This window comes from Lissotriton helveticus, chromosome 1_1, assembly GCF_964261635.1.
Source record: "Lissotriton helveticus chromosome 1_1, aLisHel1.1, whole genome shotgun sequence".
Taxonomy (NCBI): domain Eukaryota; kingdom Metazoa; phylum Chordata; class Amphibia; order Caudata; family Salamandridae; genus Lissotriton; species Lissotriton helveticus.
Window position 1 is genome coordinate 1383979071 of NC_136057.1, and position 14072 is coordinate 1383993142.

At 44.9% G+C, this 14072-nt stretch overlaps 1 long non-coding RNA gene across 1 annotated transcript in view; it reads right to left on the minus strand.

The window, feature by feature from the left end:
* Positions 1-7173: 7173 nt before the first annotated feature.
* Positions 7174-14072, minus strand: part of LOC144773058 (uncharacterized) — a 42408-nt gene continuing 35509 nt past the window's right edge. The window contains exons 2-3 of the long non-coding RNA XR_013599911.1: positions 11487-11641; positions 7174-7386 (exon numbers count right to left, since the gene is read on the minus strand). This is a non-coding gene — a long non-coding RNA (uncharacterized LOC144773058). The remainder of the gene's footprint in view (positions 7387-11486; positions 11642-14072) is intronic.

Consider the following 14072-nt stretch of genomic DNA (forward strand, 5'->3'; position numbering starts at 1 on the left):
GGGATTTGCAAATCCCGCTGATTTAAAAAATATATTTGGGGCCCTCTGGATACTTGTTGGACCCCCTGAGCAGGCCTAGGGGGACAGGGTGTTTCCAGCCTGCCCCCTTTTTGTGTTTTTTTGTCCTTTTTTCTTGTGACTCGGTTCTACTGAGTCACAAGATGGCTGTAAACACTTCTTGCTTTGAAGTGTTGGCAGCCAATCAGAATCAAGCTTGTGATCGGGAGGGTTCCCGGATCCACCGCAGTCACCAGATATCACTTTTTTTTTTAAGTTCTCCGGAACTACTGAACGAATTTACACCCTTTAAATCAAAGAGTGCACTCCAGACAAAGAGCTATCTCCCTGCCAAATTTGGTGTAATTCCGTTTAGCAGTTCGGGCTGTAGCACGACAAAGGTTTCCTATGGAAATTAACATGGAAAAAACTCATTTTGGGACCCCCTTTTTTCTCGGCCCCCGCTTGATGAATCACTCCAAAATTTCAAGACAGGAGCTGACCGGAGCGGGCCATTAGTTTTGAAAATGTTGCGAAGATTCTTCAACCGGCGTCAAATATATTGGCAAAGAAAAATAAGCTTTTTGAATAGAAACAAGGTCCTAACTATAACTACCTACTGGCGACCGCGAGTAAGTAATATATGTATATATGTATATATATATATATATATATATATATATATATATATATATATCAACAAACCCTCCAGAAGACCTGTGCTGGGAAGGTGGGCTGTGGTCATCCGATACCTCGGGTACAAAAGGGAAACTGCTCACGCAGACGCCAGTATTACCTCAGCCACTTTACAGACGGGGCCTCTTGAAGCGTCTCTGGCTGACGCTGAAAATGTCCACAAACCCTCCAAAAGAACTGTAAGAAGAGGCCACACAGGGAATTCCGGAAAAAGCCTTTAATTGGACAAGCAGGTAAGGCATTATGCATTTCGACACACTAGTCTTCTTCAGATGCCACTGCTGCACTGCGTAACAGTCCCACGTCTCCGCTTTAAATGCCTCTGCAGACCTCCCACACTCAATGGGATATGTATATATATCCAAGCTCCTAAAAATGCTCCTAAAAAGCCTTTATGGTATACAGTCCACCAGTACAACGATAACTTTAAGCAGTACAAGGTGCCCTGCATGCCAGACACATTTCGAAGTGTCCCCCTTCCCTTCAGAGGCTTTGGCAATTGAAGGCGCATAGGACACTGCCCTCATCATTTATATACTCTAATGCATGCCCTGAATGGGATGCTCTGCCACGACTAGCAGAGCATTAATGGCCTTGTCGTGTCCTTTAGCTCCCAATGGAGCGTGCAATGTTGCGGCTGTAACATTGAATGCCCCCAGATGGGCCTCGGTTTGCTGGTGGACATGCTAAATCCATTGCTGCCCCACGAAATCGGCCTGCTCGATAACAGACCGCGTGGCCCCCACATCCAGGGGGGGTGCTCCTTTGCGGCAGGGTATGCTGCGTAATTATCCAAGCTCCAAGTACACAACGTACAAGGAGCACTTGAGCTGCAAAATGCTCCTAAAGAGCCTTTATGGTATACAGTCCACCAGTACAACGATAACTTTAAGCAGTTCAGTGTGTCATGGATGCCTGACGTGTTTCGAAGTGTCCCCACTTTTCTTTAGAGGCTTTGGCAATTGAAGGCGCATAGGACACTGCCCTCATCATTTATATGCTCCAATGCATGCCCTGAATGGGACGCTCTGCCGCGACTAGCAGAGAATTTTGGGCCTTGTAGTGTCCTTTAGCTTCCAATGGCGGGCTATGTTGCTGCTGTAACATTGGCTGCCCCCAGAAGGGCCTCGTGTGCAGGTGGACATGCTAAATCCATTGCTGTCCACGCAATCGGCCTGCTCGATAACAGACCACGTGGCCCCCACATCCTGGGGTGGGGCTCCTTCGCGGCAGGGTATGCAGCGTATTTATCCAAGCTCCAACGTACAAGGAGCACTCGAGCGGCAAAATGCTCCTAAAGAGCCTTTATGGTATCCAGTCCACCAGTACAATAATAACTTTAAGCAGTTCAATGTGCCATGGATGCCTGACGTGTTTTGAAGTTTCCCCACTTCTCTTCAGAGACTTTGGCAATTGAAGGCGCATAGGACACCGCCCTCATCATTTATATGCTCCAAAGCCTGCCCTGAATGGGACGCTCTGCCACGACTAGCAGAGCATTATGGGCCTTGTAGTGTCCTTTAGCTCCCAATGGAGCACGCGATGTTGCTGCTGTAACATTGAATGCCCAAAGATGGGCCTGGGTGTGCCGGTGGACATGCTAAATCCATTGCTGCCTGACGAAATCGGCCTGCTCGATAACAGACCGCATGGTCCCCACATCCTGGGGTGGTGCTCCTTCACGGAAGTGGTGATCATATTCTGACTTGAGTATAACATTATGTATATGAGAACAAGGATGCTTGTGTGTTCAAAAGGATACATTTACAGGGATTGTGATTACATATATTGTCTTTAGATCATATGATTTATGGTTTTGTTATTGCACATACTCCATTTATTAGCAATTGTAAATATTATTTTTCAAAAGCCCTCATAAGATTATATCAAATGGTATTGATTCAAATGGACTTTTTAGGTGATATTAGATGACATTGTTGATGGCAATGACCATTCGAATGGTTCTGTGAAGTCCTTTTTTCATGTTTACTGATGGAAAGCAGATTACACTTTGCCAATCGGTTAGATTTGCAATGATGTGACAAAGACGCATTGAAGAACACATTAATTCCTTAAATAATAAGGAATTGTGAATACTGAAATGAATGTTGATTCATTTATGTTATTATGGACTACACCGTACATAAAGTATAATGTCTTTCTTTTATGTCAATCGTGATGTCAATTGTATTTCTGGGGGACGTTGGGTGGTATACGCCAACTTCACAAAGGCCGTTCCGGCCGAAACACGTTGTTTGGTAACTGCACACTAACAGCCACATGCATCAAGCGATTTAGGAATCGCAAACGGTGCGAATCGCAAAAATCGGCCGTTTGCGATTCCTAAATCACTATTTGGGATGCATCAAACAAAAATACAAGAAATCGCTATTTTTTGCGATTTCTAAAAATGCGATTGCATTTAAGGAATTGCAATTTGCGATTCCTTAAATGCAATGCATGACATCTTTAACAATTGCGAATTCGCAATTAGGAGGGAATTTTTTATTTTTTTTTTCAAACTGTCATGTTGTGCACACACACGCTCTTAGGGCATGTGTGTGCACAACATATGTGCATAGATTGATTTCAGGGGTGCAACAGGGTGTCCTTTGGACACCCCTGCACCCTTGAAATCGCAATCTCAATTTGCGATTAGCTAATTGCGATTCGCAAATTGAGATTGTCTTCCCATTCATTCCTATGGGCCTTTTGGCCCATAGGAATCAATGGGAAGGGATTCCTTAATTGCGATTCGCAAATTGTGAATCGCAATTAAGGAATAATAAGGAATCGCTAAAAAAATTGCGATTTTTTATTTTTTTTTATGCATTGCCGTTTGCGATTCCTTAACTGCGATTTCTTAATTTTCGCTATTAAGGAATCGCAAACGGCAACAATGATGCATGTACCTTTTAATCACCTGAAAACTGATTCGGTGTGCCACATTCCTTTTGTTCTTTAAACTATATTTGTTTGAAAAATATATTTATATATTTCACAGGATAGCAGTATGCTCCATGACTCCATTTCCAAAAACAATCCTTTTATTTTCTTTTTAGGTCTCGGCTAGCGTAGGCTGCGCATGCGCAGTCTCGCTTGCGAGATCTTATGTCTCAGAGTAGCAAGGCTTAAACCTGCCCCACTTCTCCATTGGCTGGCCTCCTAAACGGCGGCCAGCCATTGGAGAAGAGGTCTCTGTGACGATCTCTTTTCGCTGTAAGCCTCGTCCTTTTCGGATTGAGGGGCATGTATTTTTCGTTTCTTTCTCTAAAGAAAAAACGCCCCCCAAACCGAAAAGGACGGGGCATTCAAAGTCTGGTAAAATGTCGGCCATCGCATATAGGTGGTACTTTTTTGCATAGTATGTGTATCTATAGCAATACGGTTGACTCTTCTGGTATAATTCTGACGTTACATAAGTGTGGTAATTCATGGCCTCTTTGTTGCTATCTAAAACCTGTGGGTTGATTGAGCATCCGCGCTAGGTTCTGAACCCGGCTCGAGCGCGGTTCTGAGCCCGGCTCGCGCTCTGTTCTGAACCCGGCTCGTGCTCTGTTCTGAACCCGGCATGCGCTCGAGCCCCGTCCGCGTCAGCAGCGGCCGCCGCTGCGGGGTGCGTGCCGCAGAGCCACAGCTACAGTACAGAGGTGGGTCCGCTGTTGCGTCACAGCGGCGGCAGCAAACATGTCAGCTGCGACATCACCGAGCATCCTGGGAAAGGCCGAGCCGCTGGAACATCCTCGCCCCTCCGCCTCGAGCTCGACCGGCACCCCGCAGCCTCCCTCCGCCTGCTGCCTGCCCGCTCTCGTGGACCAGCTGACCGGCGGCCACGGTAAGGGGGTGCTCCCCCGGCACCTGCCTCGCTGTCACTGCCTTGCTCCCCTCAGCCGTTATCGAGCCCCCCCACCGGCCCCCTGTCTTGGGGATGAAGCCGCTGTTATTTCAAAGTTCTTAGTGGCCCGGTGCGTTTTTCAAAAAGAAACCAAGCACAGTGGCACGACCTGTCTGCCACCTTGGTAAAGGGCTAGGGACATTTGTCAACAGAGAAGGTAGACGTTGCGCGGGACGTGTAATAATAGAATTATACCTCATTGTGCTTGCTTTCCTGTCCCCTGTTCCCTCGTTGTGCTTGCTTTCCTGCCCCCTGTTCCCTCATTCTGCTTGCTTTTCCGCCCCCTGTTCCCTCGTTGTGCTTGCTTTTCCGCCCCCTGTTCCCTCGTTGTGCTTGCTTTCCTGCCCCCTGTTCACTCGTTGTGCTTGCTTTCCTGCCCCCTGTTCCCTTGTTGTGCTTGCTTTCCTGCCCCCAGTTCCCTCGTTGTGATCATTTTTTCTGGCCTCTGCTCCCTCGTTGTGATCGTTTTTTCTGGCCTCTGTTCCCTGTGTGTGGCTCTGTGTGTGTGTGTCTCTCTGTGTGTGTGTGGCTCTCTGTGTCTGTGTGTGTGGGGCTCTCTGTGTCTGTGTGTGTAGGGCTCTGTGTCTGTGTGTGTGGGGCTCTCTGTGTGGGGGGGGGCTCTGTCTGTGTGTGTGGGGCTCTGTGTGTGTGTGGGGGGGGGGCTCTGTGTGTGTGTGTGTGTGTGTGTGGGGCTCTGTGTGTGTGTGTGGGGGGGCTCTGTGCGTGTGTGTGTGTGGCTCTGTGTGTGTGTGTGTGTGTGTGTGTGGCTCTGTGTGTGTGTGTGCAAATGCAATAGGTCTCACATTTGCGAGAGATTAAGCTATTGGCATTGTAAATGACAATGCCATTTATTTATATGTTTTAAAAACAAAAACATAAATAAAAATAATGTCATGAGCAATGCCAATAGCTCTAACTTTAACAATGCCGAGACCATTGCATTGTAAATGCTTGTTGGTATAAGGTGCCAGAATGTAGATCAACGGGTTTCGGCTGTAGTCTTCAATACGGTCTTAGAGTTGCTCAGTGCCAGGAAAACCATTTACCCCACCACCATTGCATTTAATAAACAACTGGACTGCTAACATGACACATATAGGCCTCCACCATCACAGCACATTTCAACCACCATTTTCTTTTATTCTTTCTTCAACCTTTTATCAGACGTGAATACATTATTTGACACATGGCTTAAGTCATGTTTACTAAGAGAGGGTACTGACAAAGGGTTGTGTAATTAGGAAGAAAATGTTTTGTGCATTATATAAATCTGTAAAGTACCATGAGACACATTGGCACTTTGACCGTTGACTCAATGTTTGTGCAGGAAAATCTATTGAATGCCTGTCTATAATTTAAAATGTGAAAGCAACAACAATTTCTCAATCTCAATGCAATCTTCACATACAGTACTTCAAATTCAAAAATCAATACTTGTCGGTAAAGTACCATGAGATAAATTGGTGATGCTGTAATTGACACAATGGGGCATATTTACAAGTGCATTGCACCTACGGAGCATCCCTTTTTGCAAAGCTCCGGTGGCAGTGTGCCCTGATTCCTATTTACAAGGTAGCACAAGCCACTTTGCGTGACTTAAAGCGTCTTGTAAATATGGTTCTTCTTCATGCAGTTTTCTGCGGCAAAAGGGTGTGCAATTGATGTTGCTGTAGGTGGTCCCACGCAACACCCATTGCTTTTTGACACTGCTCTAGGTTTACAAGAATCTGTAAATATAAGGCAGCGACAAAACCGTACACCTCCCCAAAGAAGGCATAAGAGTGGCACAACGAGTAGTAATACTTTTATTTGTCCTAGTTTTTGCTCTTTCGATGTGTTTTAGATTCTGCCATTTATGACTGGTTTTTTTTGCTGGAATGTGTCCCATCCTGCACAACAACAATCATCCCTGCAATGCAGGCACCCTTGCACCAGGGTGCAAGGGTGCCTGCGGTGGTGCTAGGCTATTTTTGTTAACCGGCTCAGCCGTGAGTACAGGAATGTGCTGTATTGTTGTAAAAACAGCCAATTCGTCCACTTAGAAAATGACGCAGCTCAGCGCTGCAAAATTGCTGGTGGGACCAATCTGCACCATTTTCTCATAAATATGCCCCATTGTTTATACAGGAAGGTATGATTGAATGTCTCCATGTGGTTTAAAGTGCAAATGCATTAACAATTTCCCAAGCTCAGTGCAATCTTCACATATAGTACTTCAGATTCATTAAAGTGCAAATGCAATAAATAATGTCATCTATGTTCATAGGACTTTGTGCAAAAATATGCATGCTGTACTGAATTTCCCAATCAAGATGCACATGCATAAGATCACTCCAAACTTCGCAATTTTTTATGCAATAACTGGAGTGTTTCCCTGTGTTATAAAGTGCAGATGCATTGGCGATTCCTCAACTCAGTGCAATATCGGCATACAGTACTTCAGATTAATTTAAAGTGCAAATGCATTATGGAACATCATCTGTGTTCTCAAAACTTTATGCAAAAAGAACAATTAATGGACAGAATGTTTAACAATGCCACACATTCACCCCAGTAAAGAGTTCTGGGCCTCAAGCCATCGTTTATTTGCCTCCCATGCCATTCCAGTTTGAACCTAACATATGAAAATCAGTCTTGACACTGATCCCCATGGCAACAGTTCAGCCCGAACTACAAGGCCAGGTTCTCCCTGGACTGGAAAACAAGCATTCTAGGACCAGGTTTGGGTTTTCACTCCTCATCAGCCAGGCTAGCTTGACTCCAGGCATGGAAAGCGCAGGACCCAGGACGGGGCATACCTAAAATGCAAAAAGAAGAATTGATGATCAGAATGTTGAACAATGTCAAACATTCACCCCTTAACAAAGATCTGGGCCTAAGTTCATCGTTTTGTTGCTTCCCATGCCATTCAATTTAAACCCAGTCATATGCAAATCAGTCTTGACCCTGTTCCCCATGGGAACAGTTCAGCTTAAACTGCCAGGCCAGGTTCTCTCTGGACTAGAATACTGGAATCCTAGGACCGGTTTCGGGGTTTCACCCCTCATCAGCCAGGCTTGCTTGACTCCAGCGGCATGGAAAGCACGAGACCCATGTCTGGGCATACCCGTCCCACTCCGGGTGACAAATGCAAAAAGAACAAATGATGGACAGAATGTTGAACAATGTCAAACATACACCCCAGTAAAGAGAACTGGGCCTGAATTCATCATTTTGTTGCTTCCCATGCCATTCCAGTTTAAACCCAGCCATATTCAAATCAGTCTTGACCCCAGCACAAACTGCCAGGCCAGGTTCTCCCTGGACTGGAAAACAAGAATCCTAGGACCGGTTTTGGGGTTTTACCCCTCATCAGCCAGGCTTGCTTCACTCCAGCGGCATGGAAAGCACAAGACTCATGTCTGGGCATACCTGTCCCACTCGGGGTGACAAATGTAAAAAGAACAATTGATGGACAGAAAGTTAAACAGTGTCAAACATGCACTCCTAGACAGAGAATTCTCCCTAAATCCATTGTTATTTTGCTTCCCATGTCATTCCAGTTTAAACCCAGCCATGCCAGGACCGGTTACCCCTCATTAGCCAGGCTTGCTTGACTCCAGCGGCATGGAAAGCACGAGACCCATGTCTGGGCATACCCGTCCCACTTGGGGTGACAACTGCAAAAAGAACAATTGATGGACAGAATGTTGAACAATGTCAAACATACACCCCAGTAAAGAGATCTGGGCCTAAATCCATCATTTTATTGCTTCCCATGCCATTCCAGTTTAAACCCAGCCATATTCAAATCAGTCTTGACCCTGTTCCCCATGGGAACAGTTCAGCACAAACTGCCAGACCAGGTTCTCCCTGGACTGGAAAACAAGAATCCTAGGACTGGTTTGAGCGAGGGAGTCAGGCCGATGTCAAAAGCCTGACTTCCCTAGAGACCGACGCTTCGCGCTCTAGTGTTCGTGCTCCCCTATGCGTCGCGTCACTTCCGCCCTAAGCCCGTTCCGCAATTGTTCCTGCTTGTATACTCTTCGCGCTGGTACTCTTCTCGTCCAGCAAGTCTCCGGTTCCTCCGGTAATCTACGCTCCTCGGTATTCACTCAGGTATCGAGTGGGTGTCTGTTCGCTCCTGGCGAACCTTTAATATTCAGGAAAGACGCTCCCGCTTTGGATCCTTTATAGTGGGCTTAGCGTCTCTTTATTCCTCATTCCCCCACAGCGCCGGCTAAAGCTCTCCTTTGCTCCCAAGGGGGAATTCCCGTTTGTTACTCCCGGTTCCGCCCGTCAGCCGGACTTGGTTACCGTTGGCCGCTGGACTTGGGCAGAGCAGACGTGGAGTCTTTCTGGGGCATTGTGGGACTAGTGGTCCGCCTGTGTTACTCTGTTACTTTCCCCCTGGCCATTATTTTTCATTATTATTTTGCGGCATCATCAGACAGCCAGTTGGTGTGTCAGAATTGGCAGGGGTTACAGCCTCAGAATCACTGAAGATCTGGTACAGGCGCCTGGCGCTATTTATATATTATAGTTTATGGTGTTTCTGTAAACACATGTTATCAGTAGGTCTTTTCTTGGTACAGATATCTCCAAACAACCAACGCCTCTTAAAGCATCAAACACCTTCCCTGCCCTTACACCTCACACTAGGCTAAGTTCTCTATGATTAGATATATTTCTCACAGAATAGGAACATACCGCAGTATCTCATTGTTTATCTCTTTCCTTTTAGGTCAACTCAGAGAGACTAGCATTGAGAGATTATTAGTGGCAGTTAACGAGGGGTACGTGTGGTGCTCGAGGGAAGACCTTAGGATTATCCTTAGGTAATAATAACAGGAGAGGTGAAGAACAGGGAAGAAAGGGCAGTTGTGGTGTTTTCATCTGTACACTGTTAATTGTCCTCTTTATTACAGTGCCTGTGTTCAACCTGCTGAAGCTTCTGGTCCAAGGTGTCTGCTCCCCTCCTTCCCTTGTTGTGTTCCCTCCTTTCCCTCTTTGTCACCCTCACGTGCTATGGTCTGATAGACGCGGTGGTGCAAGAGGGAGGCGTTGGGCCTATCATCGGTTCCTGGCACTTCTGCGGAAACAGCTTGTGGATCCTTACAGGGCATACCTGTCCCACTCGGGTGATAAATGCAAAAAGAACAATTGATGGACAGAATGTTGAAGAATGTCAAACATACACCCCATTAAAGAGATCTGGGCCTAAATCCATTATTTTTTGCTTCCCATGCCATTCCAGTTTAAACCCAGCCATGTGCAAATTAGTCTTGACCCTGTTCCCAATGGCAACAGTGCAGCCCAAACTGCCAGGCCAGGTTCTCTCTGGACTGGAAAACAATACTCCTAGGACCGGTTTTGGGGTTTTACCCCTCATTAGCCAAGCTAGCTTGACTCCAGCGGCATGGAAGGCATGGAAATCATGTCTGGGCATACCCGTCCCACTCGGGTTGACAAATGCAAAAAGAAAAATTGATGGACAGAATGTGGAACAATGTCAAACATTCCCCCCAGTAAAGAGATCTGGGCCTAAATCCATCTTTTTTGCTTCCCATGCCATTCCAGTTTAAACCCAGCCATATTCAAATCAGTCTTGACCTTGTTACCCATGAGAACAGTTCAGCACAAACTGCCAGGCCAGGTTCCCCCTGGACTGGAAAACAATCGCCCTAGGATATGTTTCGGGGTTTCACCCCTCATCAGCCAGGCTAGCTTGACTCCAGCATCATGGAAAGCACGGGACCCACGTCTGGGCATACCCTAGGACTGGTATCTGGGTTTCACCCCTTATCATCTAAGGTGGCTTGACTCCAGCATGAAAAGCACAGGATCCACGTCTGGGTAAACCCGTCCCACTCGGGGTAAAAATGCAAAAAGAACAATTGATGGACAGAATGTTGAACAATGTCAAACATTCATCCCAGTACAGAGATCTGGGCCTAAATCAATTGATTTATTTGCTTCCCAAGCCATTCCAGCTTAATCCCAGCCATATGCTAATCAGCTAAAAAAAACAATGGATTTAACCCAGATCTTTTGTCTGGGGGTGAATGTTTGATTTGCTCTGCATTCTGTCCATCATCTGTGTGTCTTTTGCTCAAAACGTTATGCACAGATATATGTCCAGTACTTATTTTTCAAAAATTTCAAATACAACAATTGGAGCATCTCCCTGTGTTATAAAGTGCAAATGCATTAGCAATTTCTCAACTTAGTGCATTATCCGCGTACAGTACTTCAGATTAATTTAAAGTGCAAATGTGTTAAGTAACATTGTCTATGTTCTCAGAACTTCATGCACAGATATGTTTTCAGCACTTTTTTGTTTACAAATTGTAAATACAGTTAAGTGCAGATATGGTGCAAGAGAATGCAAGAGAATGCAATGTAAAAGTCATTAATTAAAAATCAAGTTTGGCCTAGAAAATGTCTGTAAAGTACAAGTGATAACGCTAATATGTCCACAGGAACATCTAACTATTTCTAAGAAGGATCATGCAATAATATACATATAAACTCGAACACAAGTGCAAAGCATTATTTCGCAGATCACAATTTTATGCATTATATGTAAAGATATTCTCTCAATTTAAATATTACTGCATATGTTGTCAGCACCTTCTTGTCAACATATTTATAACACATTCAGCAAACTGTGAATCTCACAAAGGTGCAAGTTCAATAAAGTGCAAATAACACTATAAGAGAGAAAAAAAACAAATGGTAGAGTGATGATCTGGGAACATTGCCTTAATACTCTGCTGTAAAAATGATCAGTTTAAAAGAGGCAGAGATCACAGTTGGACCTGAAGTTCAGTGTCTGCATTCAAACCCCACTGGTGCTCCGTTCCCATCAGAATTATCCACTTTGACTCTGCTCTTCTCAAGTTAAATTCTCTCTTACCACTCCGGGGCTTCTTTGCTTCATGTTGCATACCAGCTGGCATTTCCATTATGCACTTCCTTTGCTTTGCCATGGTGCATGAAAAGTCCTTATTCTTTATTGCACAAAGATGTTGTAAAATGCGTAGTTTACGTTTATTTACAGTACTTCCCATTCTAAAATATAAAACACAAATGTGGTTTCACATGTTATTCATTCATTTATTTTGTTCTTTTTCCCATGCATCGTCCCAAATGTATTTAAGCTGTGTCCATAATTGCAGTCGTTACTCTTTAAGCACTTCCAAAATCTTTTCTTTTCGCTTGACAACTAATTGCCAATTCTAGATCTCACCAGTTGTTCAGGATTCAGGTAACTTCTGGTTACAGGTCTCCTAATGAGGCTGTTTTCCTGTATGTTATAAGCAGATGTTCTGGCAATAGATCCTTACGTTTTTGTCCATTTAAGGATCTTCCAGTTCTGGTTAAACAATTCTCTAATCTCAAAGTAGGACCTGTCATAATCCATGATATATCTAGACCTCCAAATCATTCTTGTTTGCAACAGCTTTTGGTTTCACCACCAACAGGTTCTCACGTTTCTTTTCCTTTACCCTTCAAAGGGCGCCTTCCAAAACCTCAATGGGGTATCCTCTTTCTTTAAATATTTGGTGCATCTCTTAGGCCTGTAGAGCAAACTCTACCTCTTCCGAGCAATTTTGCCTGGTTCGAAGAATTATATATGTTATATTTATCTTTTTATTGAAAGTTTGCAACGAACAACAGTCTCCATCACAACCTTGCAGTAAGTACTCCAAGCACATTATAAGAAATACATTGGCCATATACCCTTTGTTTTTTTAGCACACCATGTCCCTAAAACCTAACCATCCACCCTAGGCCCAGATAAGCCATCAATATATAGAATTCAGGGCAGACCCTCATTTGTCGTCCAAGGCAACCTTATCTTTCCCATTTTTGGGGGAATACCCTCTCTTCATATATCTGTTTTTCAGTCCATGTGCACCAATCCATGTCCATTTTCTATTCGTCAGCTCTGGAAGGGGAGCCACACCTTACCGCTGGACAACATTTCTCATGGCCACCATACGCTCCAATCTGTAAATCATTTTGGATTATCATTGCATAGTGATCTCATTCCAGATCTAATACTGCCCATTTATCTGGTGGTGGCTCCTGGAAGAATGTCAGATTCGCATGACACATTCCCACTCCCATCCAAAGGACCTCTGTGGACATTCTCATAGTATGTAAAGAAAATGATTTTTTTTCCACCCACTTAAACAACGACCAGTCGTCCCACTACCAATTTGCGAAGGAGTATGCTGGGGGGATAGGCTTTGTGCTGCATTTTTTGTTGCACTAGTCCTTATAGAGACCTCTCTAGGAGCACCTAGCGCCTCTTCCCATTACCCCTCTAGAAAATGGGCCCAGATATTCCACCCATTTTCCCTTTAAGTCCTCCAGTGGGTCTAGTATATTGTTTATTATTATCTTATAAATTAGGGATATGGCTTTATGTGGTATTACCACGGACAACATTCTATCTTCCAGTGGGGAAACTTCCTCAATGATTGCTCATTCCCCTTGGTATATGGGCTACCAGAGTGTGTAGTAATAGTTTAATGTTTCTGAATAGACTTTCACTATTTGCTATTGGGTATCAGTCCCCCCACATAGATCTCCCTGACCAGTTTTCCAAGTGCTATTCTGGACAAGTTCCCATCTCACAGGAGCATCCTTATTTCAGCCTTTACTTATACTCATAAACCAGTATGGTGCATTTTTGAGGACGTATATGAATATAAGTAATACAGTCATTTTAAACATCCCTAAAAAGAGACCCCTGCAAACTCCATCAGTACCCCCATTTATTCTTGCAATGTGCCAAGGCCCATGTATACATTTATATGTAGGAACATTTCCTGGTTCCTCATAGTATCGATTCCAAGATATTTAAAGCCAGCCATATCAAAAGAGCGGATACAACACTGATTTCCTCCAATGTATTCAGAAACCAGAATACTTGTCAAAGATTTTGAGTATCCGTAACAGTTTTACAGCAGTGGTCGGCTCCAGCAACATACCTGGAGACAAGACTGGTAACAAAGGGGGGAGGAGCTACGCGCGCATCCGAGATGGCCGCGTGAGCACAGGGCTCCCGAGGACCCTTGCTGCCTCCCGCATTTATCCTGGATAATATCCTGATTTGATGGAAGGTCATTGAAGACACAACCCGGCTGATATACTAGCAGGTTTTTGGGTCGGAATCGGACGCAGGGTCCCCGAGTTCTCCCGTCCTGAAATTTGTGGCCTTCTCCATGGAACAGCCTGGACCTTGAGTTGTAGCAGTGCCCAGGTCGTAATTTAACAACAACGGCTTGAGGGGATCAGACCACAGCCTCACTTCACTTTCGGTTTCGTTTCTCCAGCGCACTGTCTCCTATCTGCGGTGTGTTTGTTGATCGGACGAGCTCCGATGCCAGCTCATTGAGCTTCGAGCTAGCGACCGTCTGGCTGTGGACTCAAATTGGCTCAACTTCGCCTCCTGTATTCTTGTGTGTGAATTTTAAGGAGCCATTTGGAC